Genomic DNA, 6,867 nt, shown 5'->3' with positions numbered 1-6,867 from the left:
AGCATCCACTAATCAAGCATAACAACTAGTGTCACACACTCATCAAGCCAGCAAATCAGATATAGAAACGCTAAAACCAAGAGTGTGGCCATGATAGATTAATGGGATTTCATAATAAGTGGTTGTGTTTGCATATATCTCTCCTAACCTTATGATACATGTCCATCTTTCTATTCCTAATCTATAGTAGCTTTCGCTACTAGCATCATAATTAAAATGGAGTCTCCAATCATATGTCCCCATTACCTAGAGTGATTGGAGTTAGATATGTTAATGTAGTGCTCATGTAGTGATTTTGACCACGGAGCTAATGCTCATGAGTAGTGTCAAGAGGAAGGTATTGTGAGGAAGAGTATGACCCAACAATGTTCTTGGGGGGTACCAAGACTGAGGCCCTTTCTCTCCAAACTATTCACACTAGCGTTGTATGAACACAAGCCACTTTTTTTCACACAACCCACTTTTGCAGCTATATTCAACTTTTGTGTATATTCTTATTCTCATCAACCATAGAAAACCTTATCAAAACATTTAAGGGATTTTCTCTTAAGGCATATAGGGAGCTGATTAAAAATAGACATAAATAGTTTCATATGAAAATGCCCTTTTTCAAGGGTCATCTTGTAGGTACAATTGAACAAAAATTGGTCACGAGCTTTGATATCCCATGTGGACTCCTTAAAAATCTTCAAAGCACGTTTAAACATTCTTGGAAAATACTTGTACTCACATACAAGGAGAATCCATCCCTATATTTTATTTTGAAAAAAAATTGTCAACTAGTCCTTGAACTAAAATATGTGTATGCTTCAAATTTAAAAGCCAATTTTGTGGCTTTTTACTATTTTTAGAAAATAACAATTTTTATTTTGTTCTTTTTGGGAATAAATGGTAAAGTATAATGTTTCTCTATACAAAAGGACCTTAATGATATCCTGCGCTCATGGATTTTTGAAAACTGGTCAATCTTAAAGCTAATTTTATAGAATGGGGTGCAAAGCCACTATTGTGGCTCAAGCCACTTAAATGGCTCTAACACAAACCTAGTTCACTCCGTGTCAATATAGATCAAGGCCACCAATGGCTAGAAGACCACTAACTCTAACTCAACGGCCACTAGATGGGAGGCTTGCTTTGAGTGTGGTGGTGCTCATAGTATGGCAAATTTTCCCTATGATAGAGGGGGTGTGTAGCCTAGAGAAAGGAGATACAATAATGAATGCCATAGCATTCATTATGTATACTACTAAATTCTCTCAAAAACCCAAATATGAGTAGACTAGAAAAACTAGTCTTTCTCCATTTGAGATAATGATCTACCTCTGAAAACAAGAAAATAATCCCTTTGGGGGCAATTAGTAGAGCATAGATGAGGATTCAAGAAGGGAAATGAGCTAGTGATGAGAGCAAAGAAAAAATTGAGGAGAGTTATGCACAAAAAAGGAGGAAAATTGAGAGTGAAAACAAGTGCAAGGACCAAAACCAAGATAATAACTTTTTTACCTTTTCAGATTGGAGAAAACAATAAGAATTATTTGTATTAATTTAATATACTTTTCTGTAAATAATCCTCTAGATCTTTCACAAAATTTATCTTTTAGTTCATCTTTTTTGGAGGAGCAAGCTTTGGACGTTGATAGACTAGTGAAGGCGAGAGAGATTACCTCTCTTGATGAAGTGTGTATATATATATATATATATACTTGATCAAGATTACCTATCTTGATGAAGTATATATACATGCAAGAAATTTGGTGAAAGGTCTCCCATCATCAATCCTAAGACTAAACAAAAAACATGCAACAATTCCTAACAATACAAAACTTGTTCTGTTTCATTTTCTATCTGAAAGTATAAGTGTCAGCTCATCTCATCAGGAGAAATGAGGGCTTCTTACTGTACATGTTTTTTATTTGAGATGATGAGACAACATGTCATCAAAAGAACAAAAATCTAAAAATCTTGATATTTCCTTGACTAGGTTAGAGACTAAGGTTTTTGACAAGTTAAGTAACCCTATCAACCATACCCATCCTTAGAACCTTCCTTATTGATAAAAATGAGTATGTTTCATTGTCATATGTTCAAAGGGAGTATAATTGTTGCAAGCTTTCATTTTTGTTCTTTTGTGCTCATATCATTTTTTCTGAAACTTTTTTAATGTAATTTTCTAGCTAATATTTTGTTTCTCAGAAAATATTTAAAGCAATAACGTATAATGAAAAGTTTTAACCAAACTATACCACATAGTACTAATTTCATAGCATAGATTGAGCACAACTACATAAGTTTCATTCTTTTTTTTCTCCGAATTTCCCTTTGTCCAATGGTATGATTTCCCATCCCCATAAGCTAGTCACCCTAGCATGGGTCTCCACATGGAATTTAAAGAAATTATTTTAGAAGTCCATATAAAGCTATAACTTTTCTTATGAGAGGAAATCAATTCGTGGAAATTATCAAAACAAGAATCCACCATGCATAGAAATTAGTCCATTGTCTAAAGCAAGCTATGGCCACACAATACTAGCTTCAAACAATAAAACCCACAACCAAATAGTGAAACACTATAGGAGAATACAAAAGCCACATGGTAGAGTCACATGATAAGCACCAAGCTCGATCCCAAACTGTAGAATTAGACATAAGAGTAGAATTGAAATCATATGTCTAGATGGGGTCTAGATAGTCTCCTAAATATTTATACTCTCTCTTTACACAACATGCGTCCACACACAATGGTGGACAAACACCCTCCATGGAGCACATCGTAGAGCTCTAGACACATTTAATGTCTCCCATCATCTACACTAGCCTATCCCAAGCCGCCTAGCTAGTAATATTAGCCTATAAATGTGGCAAACAACTACCTATTTATAACATAAACAAAGCCATAAAAAAAGTACCAACATGTAAGTACTTTCCAAAACCATCAATTTTCAAATACCGTGACATCAAGATAGGCAAGTTGTAACGGACTTGAAGAATACATATGACCACTTTGCACCACCTTTGATAAGGACACCAAGAAATCTAATACGTAGCTCCAATGGGCTAGAAATAGAATTGGCACAAGAGACTCCCTATTGTAGGTGGGCACATCATGGCCGGCATGATGCCATAGCAAATAGTCAGGTCAAGCACCTAAGGTCACATTCAAAAAATTTAAATACCTATCCACAATGTTCAAGGCACCAATCTTAATATAAATGAAATAGTTTCTTGGTCATATGTAGAGGATGGCCATGGGAAAATAAAGTATGTCATCCTCAAGCTAGTAAATGCACAAATCTTTCATGGTGTCCACAAGATTTTGTGCCTCTACCACTTGCCGCTTCTACGCCAATGAAAGATATTCAAAAGTTGCTTTTACATACCTCCACGGATGCTTCTCCATTTTTTAATACCCTAGCCCTTGGTCAAATGTCAGAGGGTCTTCTTGTGTTAGTGAAAAGCCTCAAGTGGAGATCATGCAACTAAAGCTTGCTCTATGTAGTCGATCACAAACCTATCATTGGATGAGTAGTAGCTAGGTAAATACCATTGGGACTTTTAAAAACCACCTACATTTTAGGGCAAGTAACCCAACTTTTGACTCATATGCTACTCTATGTTTTGGAGAGCGACTTGACAATTTTTCTTGGGAGTATGGATCCCTAATAATAGGGCTTGTAAACCTCCAACTCATTCTTTCATGGTTGGCCCTGCTTGGACACTAAATATAACTTGTTTGGTTAGTGTTTGGACCTCTAATGTTGTGATCTTGGGTACACATCAATATTGAGTGATGCTGCCTAATTTGGATGTTATTGTTGCTTTGGTTGACACGGTTGATTGTGCAAGGGATGATGGGGAATTTGGTGGATGTATTCTTTTGGGAATCCATATGAATATACAACATCTATGGTAGTTTTGGGCTTTCAACTCTTTCTTTGGCACCCACATTTGAGTGGTCCTTGCTAGTCTTGGCGTCTTGTGGGCCCATGGTTCTAGCCAAAAATGTCATCTTCTAGGATTGGTAGCTATGGAAGGCAAAGTGGCTTGATGGAGGCTTGAAGTGTTTGTCTTAGTTGACCCCCTTGGTTGAGGGTGTTGAGAAGTGGAAGCTTCATTGCCATGCTCGTCAATGATGAATATTGAGAGCTACTGATGGGCAAGTAGTAGTGCGGGGTTTGAGTTCAATGTGGTGGGAATCAAAACCTCAATTGCATGAGCACTTTGGGTATACCCTTAGTGTATGGAAAGTGGCTTGGTTGGCATCCTAGTTGATATTGCATTTGGTAGCGTGCATCAAAGCCTGTGGCCCAAGATAGCAGTGTTGGAGCATTTAGAAGGTGGTGCAACGTAAAATAGTGCAAAGCTTGTGATTTGGTGTGTGATACGATCAAGGGTGATTGTGCCCATGGTGGTAATTGGTATGTTAACAAAGCTTTGTAAGGTGAATCCCATGGTGACATCCAAAGGTGCATTGAGCAATTGATAGGCTTCGTTAGAGAGAATGTTTAGCTCCAGAGTTGAGCAATGTGATGATGTGATGTGCATTTATTTTTAGCTTGACGAGAATATGTGGACTAGATTCCTCATTAGAGGGTGTGCTTGGACAATTTATATGATCTTGGGGGAGTTTAGTTTTACTCTCTCTTGACCACCTCTTCTTGCACTTGTTGCTTCAACAAGGTTTTTTTGTCCTTATTTTTACCTGCATGTAGTTGCTGAAGCATCTTGTTAGTTAAAGGCTATCATATAAAGGAGAGGCAAGGCGCCTTTTTTGAATACCTGAGAACGGAGATTTCTATCAATCCAAGCCTTTATTCTTCATTTTTCCACATACATAGCAGTGTGACAGCCTTAAGCCCTAGCTTGCTTAAGGTCCAAGGTCTAAGGACTTTTAGCATTAACCTTTGGAGGTCTTTGATGAAGCTAACCCTAAGGTCTTCTAAGCCCATTACTTGCTCATTGCTCTTTGGTAGACCATCTCCCTTTTTGGACCCTTAGTGAGAAGTAGCCTTCTCTCCCTCTTGGTCCCATGCTAAGATAGATCTAAACGCACATGTTTATATTCTAACTCTTGTTCTTGTTTATTTTCCCACATTAAATGATCAAGTCCATATGAGAAAATCATTTGGGAATAGTTAGATATTAGACTTTATGACATTTTACCTCTCTCTCTTGAAACCATAGTCATCCTCGACTATGAGGCAGAGAAGATAAAGCCTTAGTCATTAGTCTGCTTTTCTTAGCGGGTAGAGGATCCCTTTTTACCCTACGACATCATTCCAAAATAGATGACTAATCCATTTGGTGCTTGGGAGACTTAGTTGCTACAAGCATGTCTGCTCTTTAGTTCATATCATACTTTTCAAAGTAGAGTGACAAGTTCTACTTGGTGGGTTGTCATCACAAACATGATTCTAAGCATGCATATTACTCAAATTTATGCACAATAAAAGGAAAGATCTAGTCTTATAAGACAAAAACTTTGAGCATTTAAAGAAACTTTTACATTTTCTTACTCTAATGTAGCATTGCAAGCATTGAAAGGTTCATACTATCCTTAAGTTGTGTTCCTTGCATCCATTTAGCATCTTCAAAAGGATTATTTTTTAATTTAATAAGATACCGACGGATAATCTTACCATGGCGTAGTACCTTGTCCTCATGTCAAAGGATAGCTTCGGGTTGTAGCACCTCTTCTTGATCTTCGATCTCTGGGAGGTCTTCAATAATTTGGTTTTTTGGTGGCGGCTCTCCTTTGTAAGGCTTGAGTGGGCTCACATGAAAGGCATTGTGTATGAGCCAATGGTTGAGCGATTTAAGTAGATAGGCCATCTCATTGATTGGTCTTAAAATTTGAAAAGGAACATAGTATCTTTTTGTTAATCTAGCATAATACTTTTGGTGGCCCATAGGATTTTTGCCCGTAGTTTGCCTCAATCGAGCCTTGGGAAACTTAAGTAAGACCCAATTTAAGGCCCTTTTGTGCTTATTAGCAGCAAATTTTTGCCTTTGTTCGAAGATGGATATAGCCTCCTTACTTTTTTGGAAAGATTCTTGTAGGTCTCGGCTATACTCATTGGCAACAACGAAGACCTTCTCATGTACCTTAAGTAGCAAGGGACTTTTAGGTCTTCCCTCAATGATTTCAAAAGGTGTATTTCCTGTAGTAGTATGGATAGTGTTATTGTATGCATACTCTACAAGTGGTAGATACTTCTCCCATTGTGAGCATTGATTTACTTCTGTAACATAAGTCTTTAATAGATCGAGAATCGTAAGGTTAGCTATCTCACTTTGGCCATTCGTTTGTGGGTAATAGGCCAAAGAGAAATTTAATCTTGTACCTAGTTTTTCAAAGAGACCTTTCCAAAAATTACTAGTCATTCTAGGATCTCTATCTGACATGATGGATGTTGGCAATCCATGGTGTTTGAGAATCTAGGATATGAAGAGGGTTGCCATTTGGTGTGCCTTAATAGTCTTTTTGACAAGATTAAAGTGTGCTTGTTTGCTAAATATGTCGACTATTGTCCATATTTTTGTATTCCCATGGATAGACTTAGGTAATCCAATGATAAAATACATGGATATACTCTCCCATGGAGAATTAGGGATAGGCAATGGCTAGAGTAATCCAGGTTGCTTCCCTCTATCATACTTCAAACCACATACTTTGAAACATACTCTTGTATGTCCACTTTCATGGTGGGCCTCTACTCCTCAAAGAGTAGGTTGAATCCCTCTATGCCCTGCATAGGGAGGAGCATGAGATTCATACATCACTTTCTCATGAAGGGAGTGAGTAACACATAGCCTGTTTCCATGGATAAGATAACCATCCTGCAAGGTGAATGGTTCATCTTTCTTCCC

Source organism: Adiantum capillus-veneris, chromosome 11 (assembly GCF_014529385.1).
Source record: "Adiantum capillus-veneris isolate H3 chromosome 11, ASM1452938v2, whole genome shotgun sequence".
In the NCBI taxonomy this organism is placed as follows: domain Eukaryota; kingdom Viridiplantae; phylum Streptophyta; class Polypodiopsida; order Polypodiales; family Pteridaceae; genus Adiantum; species Adiantum capillus-veneris.
This window is presented reverse-complemented; position numbering follows the sequence as displayed.